Raw genomic sequence first — 14,520 nt, forward strand, 5'->3', positions numbered from 1 at the left:
TAGTTTTCAGACTTTAATTGCATGGTTTAAAAGCAATGTCTACCTTGCAAAGAAAATATTTACAAAGGGCAGGTAAGAGACTGCACAGAAGAACTGATCAGGTACAAAACCATCATGCCAGATGATGTAACTTAGAGGGCATTAATGGAAGTGGCCAGTATACTTACAGTATCACTGATGAAGTCCTGTTTGAAAATGATAATAGTATCTTAAAAGGTCTATCGACTTCCAAATGCTCTTGCATACACACCTGCCCACAGAATCCTTTGAAGTATGTAAATATCATAGCTGTACCCTGTTAAAACACCCTCAATGTCTCCCTACCTGTTGTAGAAATGAATTTCACCTGCTTGATCCAAGGCACAGCACAGGCTGACCCACAGTTCTTAATGAGCACAAAACACGGCTTGGGTTTGCAAAACAATCACAACAGAATATTTGACTCTTCTTAAAGATGCACTGTACTGGCCACTTCAACACCTGTAGTTAGGCTTCATTCCAAAATTTTCCTATACCACTCTCCATGAGAGTCCACCTCTGGCTTTCCAAATTATTTATTAAATCAAAGAGCACTCTTTTATAAAGCCTGGCTTGTTTTCCTGAAGCACATGGAATTTTTCTTTTCATCACTTTCACTGTGTTTTTGTAGCTATATTTTAATGCTTTTTATATTGTCACACATAATCTGTATTTATCTATCCCTACATGGCAGGTTCACAGACTAAATCTCATAACTGTCCTTTTTAAAAATCACTCATAGAATCTGCTAAAGTGCTTTGAACATAAACAAGGTTTAATACTTTTATGAATTAAATTGAATTATAATGACCACTAACATGCTTACTCAATTTTGCCCTCTTACAAATAGTCAGATATCAATTTTCAAAGCAGAGACAAATTCTCAAAGTTTAAACTTGTCTCCCATTTTATGATCTAAGTATAAAGGATGTTCTAATACCAAATGCTTAAAAATCTAACAATGATTAAGTCAGTCTTAGAAGACACTCAGCCCACAATTCATTAACCCCAAAAAGTAATTATTAGAAACCTGTTTTATGTTAAAGTTACTGACCTAACACAAATAAATGTATTATCAAAGTAGAGCGACATGAATCAGACATCGCACTTGCTATTGCTTTTCTTTTGCTGCTGTAACAAATTACCACAAACTTAGTGACTTAAAAACAACACATACTTTTCTTCTTACCATTCTGAAGTCAGAGGTCTGGAATAGGTTTCACTGGCCTGCAGTCAAGATGTCCACAGGGCTGCATTCCTTGTGGAGGCTCTAAGAGAGAGTTCATATACCTGCCTTTCTAGCACCAAGAGGCTGCCTGCATTCCCTGGCTGTGGATAAAATGAGAGTTCCCATGGCCAGAATTCTCACCTGGCCCTGGTTGACTAGCCCACTGCACACCTGTGGGCAATACATGGCTGTTGACTCTATATAAAGAGCTCTGCCCAGTGCTCTTGGTGCGACATGGTGGCAGGGCTGCAAGGCTGCAGGAGAGCAGAGCCGAGGACAGAGGCCCAGGGATGGCTGTGCGGGACGACTGTGCAGAGAGGCCTGGAGGACTGCTGTGTGGACAGAGGGGCCCAGAGGACAGCTGTGCGGGCAGAGGGGCCCAGAGGCAGAGACTGGCTTGCTGCCTGCAGACTCGCTCTGAGTGAATAGGATTCTAGTGACTGACCTGTCACCTGGAAATAAAGTTGGGTATAACCCTTTCACCCCAAGAATGTTTTGCTGTCATTTTCTTTGGTCACACTGAATCCATAGTGAACTTGCCTGGGGCTGAAACCTATTGGCAAGACATTGGCTCATAACTCTATTCTCCCACCTTCAGAGCCAGGAAAATTGGACTGAGTTCTCATCATTCAGCCATTTCTAAAGTTCTCACTCTTGTGCCTTATAGAAACAGCCATGATTATGTCAGACATACCCAGATGATCCAGGGTAAGCTCCCTATATTGAAGTCAGCTGATTTGCATTCTTAACTACATCTGCAGCCCTTGTTCACCTTTGCCATAGAACTAAATATATACACATGTGCTGGAGCTTAAGACATGGACATCCTTGATGGGCCAATATTCTGCCTACCACAGCTAGTATCAAGCTTTACTAATGATTTACACACTGCAAACAGTTAAGAGGCACAGGTGAAGCAGAGAGAGGTCCGGGCCACCCATGTGGCTCACTGAGTCTTTCCCATTCTAAATATGTACTTTCTGGCCCACAAGCAACAGAGGTCATCTCTAAGTAAGAGATACGTTATTTTCTCAGCAAGAAAGGGGCATTTACATTGTTAATCACCTCCAGTTTGTGCTGAGATCATCTAACGGCTTACCTGATATCCTCCTGGGAACCTTGCTTCATAAATCCATATACAGCCATATCTCAGAGATATTGCAGGTTCAGTTCCAGACAACTGCAATCAAGCAAAAATTGCGATAAAGCAAGTCAAATCAGTTTTTTGATTTCCCAGTGCAAATGAAAGTTATGTTTACACTACACTATAGTTTATTAAGTATGCAATAGCACTATGTCTAAAAAACAATTCCTTAATTAAAACATCCTTAATTTAAAATACTTTATGGCTAAAAAATGGTAACCATCATCTGAGCTTTTAGGGAGTCATAATCACTGATTGCAGAACATCATAACAAATACAATAATAATGAAAAAGTTTGAAATATCGCAAGAACTATGAAAATGTGACACAGAGACATAGAATGAGCAAATGTTGGAAAAATGACAGCAGACTTGCTCAATGCAGTGTTGTCACAAACCTTTAATTTGTGAAAAACACATATATGTGAAGTGCAGTAAAATGAAACACAATAAAATGATGTATGGCCTGTATTATATTTGTTAATTATAAATAATCTTAAAATGGGGATACCCTATGGATAACATTCTACTGATAAGTCCTCTTTCCTAGCTAATATGATCATTAGTCTGTTTACCATAAGGCTCATCATTAACATCGTATTTACAAAATTTGACCAATTAGATCAATATGCACATTCTTTCCTGGGAACATCCCTTAGTAATGGGAGGGAAATGGATCACAGGCCAGTGGCTTGAACTGCTTTCTCCATAGTCACTATGTCGGGTGCTGATGCTAGAAAAGTTATAGCCAAAGACAGAGCCTTTGTTTCTGAGGATCTCACAGTATTGATGGAAGTAGACGAGGAACTTAATCGTCAGAGTAAGTGACTTAATTAAAACATTCTTTAATTAAAATACTTTATGGCTAAAAAAAGCTAACCATCATCTGAGCTTTCAGTGAGTCATGATATGAAACAGATTCTGTTATGATAAAGAAACAGGACTCTGGTACAACAACCTGGAGCCATTGAAAGATCATTTAGTCAGATAGGTTTAGGAGGCAGGCCTGTATGGAGATGGGAAAACATGCTCAGAAATTTACTACCAAAATACAGAAGAAAGATGATGAGGGTCCTAAAGGAAACAGAGCTTAGAAATGAAGAAAAGGAGACAGAGAGCTTAGAAATGAAGAAAAGGAGGAAACATAAAAATTTTTGAGTAAGTGTAATCTATCATACTTGGTAATATCATACTTGGGTGAATATGCCAGAGATTCTGCACTGGGGGAAAGACAGAAAAACACATGAAAGGAAGAAGCAAAACAGGAGACAGACCATATTGTCTAGAGTGTAGTGAGCACAGAGAACTGTGAAATCACATCAGGAGAAGCCCAGGCAGAGGTGGGGGCAGGTAGAAGAACTCCCACCTCATGAGGATGTCATCTGAGTATCAAAGCACATCTCAGAGCTAACCAGGACAAAAGGAAGGAGAAACAAGTGCAAAATCATGGGGAGTTTAATATTTTAAATAACCACATCTTATTTACTTCTAAAAAATGAATATTCATATTAATCACATATTTTATTAACTTCTCAAATTCAAATGATTTACTCAACCCTTACAATTGAATAGTTAGATCATAGAAGATATTCTAAAATGATTCATCACCTTTTGAAGAAGATTCGAAAGGAGATTCCACACTTTGTTTATAAAATGCCTCTAATTTGTATTGCAGTTATTAGCACTTGATTAATGTTAGCTATTTTTATTTATTTTAATTATGAAATATTAACAATGTTGGAACACTATTGTTATTTTCAAAGATAATCACTCTTTAGTTAGACAATTTTATGTTAAAAAAGCAGTTACATGGCTTATGCCCATGAAGGATTAACTGCTATAGCAATCGCCTTCCCATTAACAACTAAAAAATGGGACAGAATATAGGGGGAAAAAAATAACCTTTTCAGACACTAATCCCTGAGAGAAGGGAAACAAACTAAGCTCTTAGTGTTCCAGTTTTAGGCTTTAGTAAGTGAAGGGGCATTCGAAACAAGGTTGGCAGCCAGCCTCACTGAGCTGAAAAGAACAAGACTGGAGGTTGGGAGACTGAGGTAGCTAGAATTTGTGTGGCAGAATTTAGGAGAGAAGGACATACAGAGAGTGTTCCAGAACTCTATGCAGACCTCTTTTTGTGTGGCTGAATACTTGGCAATATATGACCAAGAAGCAACTACATGAGGTCAGGAAAGAATGACTATAAAGCAGTATGGCAAGTAATGCCCTCATCTCTCACTGTTGTGTTCTCCTCTAAGGTATCTCCACTAGTCAAAGTGGAGAGATTTTGTAACATGTGAGAAATTGGATACAGTCCTCAGAAGAGTCATGCTTTAGCAGTGGGACTAAATTAATCCCAGCCTAAATGGAATTGCTCTGAATGCCACAGAAACATTTGAAAAGGTCCACAGATTGACATAACTAAATGCCAGAGCAAAATCCAAACTCTTATAAGGAACACAACAAAATCTAGCATCCAACCATGTTAAATGCATAATGATCAGCATCAATCAAAGATGTCCAGGTATGAAAAAAAGAGAAAAATAATACCCATAACCAGTAATAAAAATAAACAAAAACAGATCCATATAGAGATGATAGAATTAAAATAAACAATCAGAAAGAGAAATTCTGAAGTTCACATCATGGATGAAATTGGGATAAACTCATAGATTCTCTGTACAGTGAAAGCAATCTCCTACCCAAATACAGATTCATTAATAAAAGTTGAAAGTCTTAATTTCAGCAGACATAATCTCTGAACTCTTCAGAGGTTTCAATATTTATTACTAAATACTGTTGACCAGGACAACCTCTAGGAAGCCAGACTTACAATTTAGAAAAAAGTTGATCAGAGACGTCATGTATGCTCTAAAAACAGAGTACCAAAATACTTAAAACCAACACTGGCAGAATTTAAATAGAAAATCTGAATATACCTATAAGAAGTAAAGAAAGACAATAAGTAATTATAGATAGTAATAATAATTAAAAACTGACAAAGAAAAATACATATCTAGATGATTTCACTGGTGCATTCTACCACACATTTATATGAGATTTAGTACACATTCTTGACAACCTCTTCCAAAAAAATGAAAGTGGGGACACCTCTCAACCATTCTGTGAGTAAAGTATTACCCTGTCACCAAAACTAAAGGTATAAGAAAACTACAAACCAATATCACACATGAATATAGATGCAAAAATCCTTAACAAAATACCAGTAAACTATATCCATCAGCATATAAAAAGGATTATAAAACATCACAAAGTGAAATTTATCCCAGAAATACAAGTTAATATAAAACATACTAATAAAATTAAGGGGGTGGGGGGAACTACATCATCTCAATAAACCCAGTAAAAGCATTTCAAAAATTCAACACTCTTTCATGATAAAAACACTTAATAAACTAGCTATACAAAGGAATTTGTTCAATCAAATAAAGAGCATCAATGAGAAAAATCACAGCTAACATAATACTTAATAATGAAAAATGATTTTCCCCAAGCCTAGGACAAGACAAAAATGTCTGCTTTCACCAGTTCTATTAAATATTGTACTGGAGGTTCTACCCAGGAACATAGTCAAGAAAAGGAAATAAAAGGCATCCAGAATAGACAGGAAGATAGATTAGAAAGAAATACATAAATTTATTTCTATTCATAGATGATATGGTGTTATATATAGAAAATCCTAAGGAATCCATCAAAAAAAAAACCTTTTAAAACTAATAACAAGTTTAATAAAGCTGTAGGATACAAGACCAATGCACAAAAATCAAATCAATCATATTTCTATACACTAGGATTAACTTGATTAACTAATAAACTTGAATTAACAATTCAAAAATGAAATTAGAAAAACAATTACATTTCCAATAGGCTCAAAAAAGAATAAAATGCTTAGGAATAAAATATTTGTAAAACATAAAGACCAGATAAAGTACTTTTAACCAGAAAATATAAAGAGCATTTATAAGCCAATATTAAGGATAACTACCTGACATTTTAAGAAATGAATAACCAATTTGAACAAATGCTTCACCAAAGGTAACATACAAAACAGCAGGTTTTCATTAAGGATACATCATTAATCAATAGAGAAGTGCAATTTAAAATCACAATGAGAACTACTACATACCCACTAGAAGCTAAAATTAAAATGAATGCAATACCAAGGTTTGGTAAGTACACGGAGCAACTGAAATGCACATACATTGCTCCTGGGGAAGAAAAATGGTACAGATGCTTTAGAAAACAACTGGACCATTTCTTATAAATGTGGACATATAATTACCATGCATCCCAGCAATCTGCATCCTAAATATTTACCCAAGCAAAAATAAAAACATATGTTGACATAAAGAGAGCCTAAGTGTCTATCTTCTGGCTAATGGATAAAGAAATTGTGGCATATCCATCAATGGAATACTATTCAACAATTCAATGAATAAACTACTGATATAGGCAACAACATGGATAAAGCTCAAAAACCATTATATTAAGTGAAAAAAGCCAGACACAAAGGATTATATATTGTATTATTCTATTTGTACTAAACTATAGAAAAGGTTAGAAAAAAAAAACTACAGTAACAAAAAGTTGATCAGTGGCTGTCAGAAGCCAAAGGTACAGGGAAAACATTAACTGCAGAAGGATACATGGAAAATACTGGGATAATGAAAATCTTCTTTCTCATGAATGTATCTATATCATATTTTCTTTTGTATATATTCCCTTATATACATATATATATGGTAATGTATTCCTACTTTTCTTTTACTTGTCCTTTATAAAAGTATACTCAAAGTCCTTTTATAAAACAATTAGTCTCTTTAAGCATTATTCACTTTTCAACTCACTTCATTTTTGTAAATACCCTATCACCTTAAAGCAAACGCAACCATATGCATACCATATACATACACAATTAAAAGTCGATATTTATCTTCAGGAAGAAATTTCACAGGTTTTAACCACTGTCTTTAAGTTTGTATAACGACCTGGAATTCTAAAGCCATTTCAAAACAAAGTTGTTAAGGGTTCAAGAAAAATCTCAATTGAATATCCTATAAGATAAAATATGATTCTATGTGAGCAATCTAATGGATAACCTATGATTCTCTCTCAAGTGAAAAACTTACTGTTCCAGAAATTTCACCTCTACCTAGTCAAAAGAATGCAAGAAACAATTTTTTCTTTTCTAGGTAATTAATTGCTCTCAAGTTATGGTGGCCTCATGTTTCAATGTGGGGTTACAAGAACAGCTGATAATTAGTGTGTGAAATATTCTGAGCAGATGAGATCTAAGTATAAAATCAGGTAGGTGATATAGACATTATTTGTGATTTAAAGACCTTAAATCTTATGTTCTTCATAACTTAAAATATCTCCATTCTAAAATTTTCACTGTATTTAAATACAACTCCTTTCCACAGGAAAAAAAAAATTACCATTACTTTCCTTGGAAAATGGAAATCACCTTTGAAATGTGTTCCATAGACAAAATAAAATTAGTAAGCCATCATAGTTGCTAAATCTAAGTAAAAATTAGTTCATAAGATTAGCACCTGCAAAAAATATAGAGTGCACAAAACAAGCTATAGAATGAAGGAGATAGGGCCTAAAAAACTCATGACCCAAACTTTGGCATTTTGGCTTCTTAATTAGCCTACCCAATCTATTTCTCAGTAGTAACTTTTTAAAATATTTTAAAATCTTTTCAAAGTCTCCCCTTCCTTAGTTTAAGACATCCACAGAATTTGAAACTCTTGGCCAACTCTTCTTTTATAAAACTGTCTCCTCTTATTGTACCCATTATTTCTCATTTTCTTTTTCAGTCTCTGACCAATTCTTTTCTATCTCCTCTCCTACTTGGTCCTAGATGTCTTGTTGCTGAAATGTAGGCATTGCTCAATTCTGTTCACAGTTTTTTTTCTCTCTTTCGATCTTCTATCTTGTGTAGACTGACCATTCATTCCAACATCAAGACTAGCATATAATGTGAATGACTACAAAATTTATAGTTCCAAGATTACTCCTTCCAATTATATTATGATATCTCCAATTACCAGCAGGACATTAATACCTATCTCTAACCACCACAGGTACTTCAAATTCTTCACGTATAAAAGTAACTTAGTAATCTTGCCTTCTCAGACCAGCTCCTAGTCCTGAATTTTTTTCTTCAATAATACTACAATTCTTCCTAATATCCACACTCTGAATCATATCCTTTTTTTCCCTTCCTTCTCGTGGTCTGTCACTGAATTCCACAGATATTTTCTTGACACTATAGCCCTGTCTTCTCTCTGTCTTTCTCTTTCTAGGACTACCTTCCTCTTAGGTTCTTAACTGAGCTGTATATTAACTTACTGGTATATTTTTCCCACATTTATTTTCTCTCCTCTTTTATAAGAATAATGCATGATCAGAACATTAAATCTCTCCTTGTGATACTTACCTTATCAAAAAATTTAAATGACCTCCCTTTTTTTATGAATAAAGTGAAAACTCTCTTATTGGGCATTTGGGGCTATTTAGATGGGTTCCGATCTATCTTTTTAGCCTCTCTCACTCTACTCATTACCTCCATTATAACCAAACTGGGTTGCTCACAAAATCTTTGCATGTATATTTTATTTTCCAATCCCCCATGCCATTGCTCATATATATTTTCCAGAATAATTCCTCCCATCTCCTCTAGTTGAAATCCTATGCATATCAGAGGGCTCACTTTAAATGTGACTTTCTTCACAAAGCTTCCTTTATCCTATAACCAAAAAAGGATTTCTCTCAACAAAAGCAACACATTTCTCAAAGACCTTTTCATCACTGCCTTCTGCCTGGAGTATTTTTGTGCCTTACCTTCACTCCTAACTTACAACATTTTGATGGTGGATACTGGCTTTTATTTTTGTATCATTTATAAATATGGTTACAATATGGATGGTCAATAAATAAAATGCTTAAATAAAAGGAAAAGAGGAGAGCCCAGAAAGGTCTGTGAAAATATGTGATTAACAGCAGACAAGAGTTACTGATATTAGATACTGAAATAAGAGTTATTTTTAGCTATAACAATAGTTTATATTACCTGTCTAATATGTTTTCAGCACTACTGCAGGCACTGTTAAACACATTCTAACATAATCTGAAGTGGTTAAGTATTGCAGACTACCAGATGGTGTCTTCTCTTTCCCATGGGTCTGATATTTTATTATTCTATGAAACACCAGCAATGTTATTTGGTCAATAAAAGGAAAAATACACATGACATTAAGTTCTCCCTTCCTCTCAAGTCTGTCCACAGATCATTTCCATTAAGGGCATTTTACAGACAATTCCCAAGCATACAGAAAGTGCATTTGGGAATCCTAAATGAGCCAACCAAAAAATTCAGCCAGTCTCTAATAAGAATCACCAGGATGACCCTTATTCCAGTTTTGCTCATAGAAATGATGAGAAAAGAGGCACAAGATCCAGACTGAGTCCACAGAATGAGAGAACAATGGTACCTCATGGGAGGCAATTGGGCAAATTAGTGAAGCTCAGATGCTCTGAAGTTGGACTGCCTGGATTTGAGTCTATGACTCAGTATCATCTAGCTTCATGCCCTTAGTCAACTTACCTACTCATTCTAAGCCTGTAAAATGAGATAATAACATAACTCATAGAGTTGATGGGAAAATTAAATGAGTTAACATGTGCTAAGGGCTTAGCAGACTATCTGGTATATAGTATGTTTTCAATATTCTTACCTATTATTTTTTTTACTTTCTTACTTTCTTAATTTAACTGCCTATTTGCTTTTTATAATTGCCAAAATAATCCATATTATAAATTTTTTTAAGATGTGAAAAATAAGAAAAGCCTCTACAATTTTAACTGAACTTTGAGAAAATCCTGTTAAAATGTTGGCATTTTATTATTTTCTTTCATATCTGTGCCTTAAAAAAAAATCTGTCTAAATATCTTTGATAACAAAGCTTAACACACCCTGCAATCCAGATGTTCAGAGAAAATGTAAACTCCCTTATTTTATACAGTGAATCTGGCCTTCCTCATGTACCCTGGAACAACTGGCTTGCAGAAATGATGCAACTAAATCTGATGTACAATTTAGTCTCATCCCATAATTTAAATAGGTTTGCCTTTGGGATTAGCAATTTTGAGACTTTCTGGGTACATGTGTTCTGTGCTCAGACTCTCTTGGGGAAAAATAATGCTCATTCAATCGGTTAGATTTCTCAGTATTAGGTTCTCCAAACCCACCTTATATTCAAGATGGCATTTGGGTGTGCAGGCCGGGAGAGAGAAGGGGAGGGTTTTTTTTAGTCTGACAGGGTAGAGAAGCTTCTTTCTAGCTTCTGTCTCCTTTAGCCTTTTGTCAGGTCAAATGTTCCTTGTCCTATCAGATACTGATAGTGTTTGTAAAAAACATCTGTGGCTGGTGAGCTTATGATTGATCCATAAGTTGGACAGTTCTCAGAGGTCATCAGTATCATTCTCAATTTCTCAGTATCCCCATTTTTCTTGGTTTTCTCAGGCTGTGTATTTATATGTTTTTGTGAATGTTGACTTTCATATATTTCTAACCGATGCTGGCTTGTATATAGAAAAGCTAATGGTGTTTTTTTAATAATAATTAAAAATCTAATGAGACTCTACTATCATTTATGTTTTATTTTTAGTTGTTTTTCTTGGATCTCTCCAACACAGGCAGTATAGCTTTTGCTGAAGTGAGTATCAAGTGAGCAGGTCTCCTGCTGCCTTTGGTATTCCAGGGAAGAGCACATAAAGCTAGCAGAGCTGGACACCAGATTCTGGGAGAGGGCCCCCAGACCCTGAGCTGTACATCTTGAACCTACATGCTTGAAGAAACACCAGCTCCTCTAAAGGTGGGATAAGGCTGAAGTTCAAGCTTTTTAACTGTAGCTGACAATGAAGTGCTTGGCTACCATTGCAGATCCATGGAATTTTCTCAAGATACAACCATTCAAGGACTATGTTACCTTTCCTAAAATCTCCAAAATAAAACCTCCTCTCTTTCCCTTTAAACATTTTTTACTCTTATTTTCTGGTATTGCTAAACTGCACTGGCTAGTATTTATAGAAAATGTGAAAAATAACATTCATACGGCAATAATTTCTCATTATCCTAACAGTATCTCATCACTGAACACTTGAGAATCTTATGTAAGAATAAATGTCCACATTTATTATATATGTGAGTTGTCTTACATATTTTCCCCAAATATGAATTTATCTGATTGGTTGGTGTTTTTTTTTTTGGTGTTTAACTTACTCCATTATCACTTCTATTGCCTAGAGACTTAAAAAAGAGTTCTGAAGTTTTGTTTGAAGTTCTTGAGGTTTTTTCCAAAACAGTTTGAAGTGTTTGTATAATGTATATAAAATTTTTATCAGGAACAAAGTTGGAATTTTATCAAAGACACTTCTTATCAAAATAATTATGAGCTTTTATCCTTTAACTTAACTGTAGTGAATTACCTGAATGTTTCCTAATATTACCATATTTGTACCTCATGGGATAAAACCTACTGGAGTTACATTGAGTTAGTTTTTTTTTTTTTCTTGTAGATAATTATTTTATATTGAAGGGTAGTTGACACACAGTATTAAATTACATTAGTTTCAGGTGTACAACATAGTGATTCAACATTTATATACATGATAATTCTAGGTACCAACTATCACCATACCAAGTTGTTACAATATTTTGACTATATTCCTTATGCTATACATTATATCCCGGTTACTTATTTATTTTACAATTGGAAGTGTGTGCTTTTTTTTGTGTGTGTGTGTGAGGGCATCTCTCATATTTATTGATCAAATGGTTGTTAACAACAATAAAATTCTGTATAGGGGAGTCAATGCTCAATGCACAATCATTAATCCACCCCAAGCCTAATTTTCATCAGTCTCCAATATTCTTGAGGCATAACAAACAAGTTCTTACATGGAGAACAAATTCTTACATAGTGAATAAGTTACATGGTGAACAGTACAAGGGCAGTCATCACAGAAGCTTTTGGTTTTGCTCATTCATTATGAACTATAAACAGTCAGTTCAAATATGAATACTCATTTGATTTTTATACTTGATTTATATGTGAATACCTCATTTCTCTCTTTATTATTATTAATTTTAATAAAATGCTGAAGTGGTAGGTAGATACAAGATAAAGGTAGAAAACATAGTTTAGTGTTGTAAGAGAGCAAATGTAGATGATCAGGTGTGTGCCTGTAGACTATGTGTTAATCCAAGCTAGACAAGGGCAATAAAACATCCACGTATGCAGAAGATATCTCTCAAAACAGGGGGGGTGAGGTTCTAAGCCTCACCTCTGTTGATCCCCAATTTCTCACCTGATGACCCCCCTGCGACTGTGCCTGTCTTAGGTTGTTCCTCCCTTGAGGAAACTTACCCGTCTCTGACTAACCAGTCATCTTCTGGGGCCATACAGGGAAATGTTAAGTTGGTAAGTGAGAGAGAAGCCTTATTGTTTGAAAAGGTTAGCTTTTTACTTCTTTGCATATTTATGCCCTGTGGCTTCTATGCCCAGCATTTGTCCTGAGGTATCTTTACCACTTGGAAGAATTATGATACTCGGTAAATTTGATATGAGGCACGAATTCTATTTAAGGGTTGTAATTAGGAAGGAAGAAGAAAAGCTATAGAAGTAGCAGAAAGGAAGAAAACATGGGAAGATTGATTATTTCTCTGACATATCTTCTTGTAGAGTAACTTCAGCATGTATAGGTTTTAAGCTACTACTTAAATTGCGCACACACATTAATATAAGAGGAGTACAGTTACATAACCAAAGCATACCTGTAATTACCAGCCATCTCCAGTGAAACCAAGAAAACCGGTTAGGCACCTTAGGCATTTGTGAAAACTTATCTATGATATGGTGGATATTGTCCAACTGAACTTGAACAGTCTGAGAGAAATCAGACAAATTAAAACAACCCATTCCTGGGGAATGTTCACATCCCTTATGATCTTTTAACAGTAAATAGTCTGTAGTTGTAAGATTTTGGAGCGCTACAATTTGCACTTCTCCTAATTCTTGGTTGAGTTCCAACAGTATAGATCCAGTCAAATTTGTTGTTTTACTGTATGCACAGGCCAGCTTAGATATCTCCTTCATTCCCATGGCAAGTCCAGGAGCTGGTGGGATGAGTGCATCTACACCTGTAGCAGTGCGTGGATCATTGTTGGGGTTTTTTGATGATCATCTTCTGGCATGAGTCTTCCAGAGAGTGCTGATGTTGGAAGTTCTTTTTCATATCGTATCTTAGTTCATTTTCTGGGTAGCCCAATTAGGCTTTGATCCTCTGTATAAACACAAACAGACCCTTTGCCTACACTTTTATATGCCCTTTATACCATTGTGTAGAACTCATTGGAGGTTACCACACAGGAACTGCCTTTTTTTTTTTTTTTGGTATCACTAATCTACACTTACATGATAAATATTATGTTTACTAGGCTCTCCCCTATACCAGGTCCCCCCTATAAACCCCTTACAGTCACTGTCCATCAGCATAGCAAAATGTTGCAGAATCACTACTTGCCTTCTCTGTGTTGTACAGCCCTCCCCTTTCTCCCACCGCCCCATGCATGCTAATCTTAATAACTCCCTACTTCTCCCCCCCCTTATCCCTCCCTACCCACCCATCCTCCCCAGTCCCTTTCCCATTGGTACCTGTTAGTCCATTCTTGAGTTCTGTGATTCTGCTGCTGTTTTGTTCCTTCAGTTGTTCCTTTGTTCTTATATTCCACAGATAAGTGAAATCATTTGGTATTTCTCTTTCTCTGCTTGGCTTGTTTCACTGAGCATAATACCCTCCAGCTCCATCCATGTTGCTGCAAATGATTGGATTTGCCCTTTTCTTATGGCTGAGTAGTATTCCATTGTGTATATGTACCACATCTTCTTTATCCATTCATCTATTGATGGACATTTAGGTTGCTTCCAATTCTTGGCTATTATAAATAGTGCTGCGATAAACATAGGGGTGCACTGATCTTTCTCACACTTGATTGCTGCATTCTTAGGGTAAATTCCTAGGAGTGGAATTCCTGGGTCAAA

Source organism: Manis pentadactyla, chromosome 17 (assembly GCF_030020395.1).
Source record: "Manis pentadactyla isolate mManPen7 chromosome 17, mManPen7.hap1, whole genome shotgun sequence".
Classification (NCBI taxonomy): Eukaryota; Metazoa; Chordata; class Mammalia; order Pholidota; family Manidae; genus Manis; species Manis pentadactyla.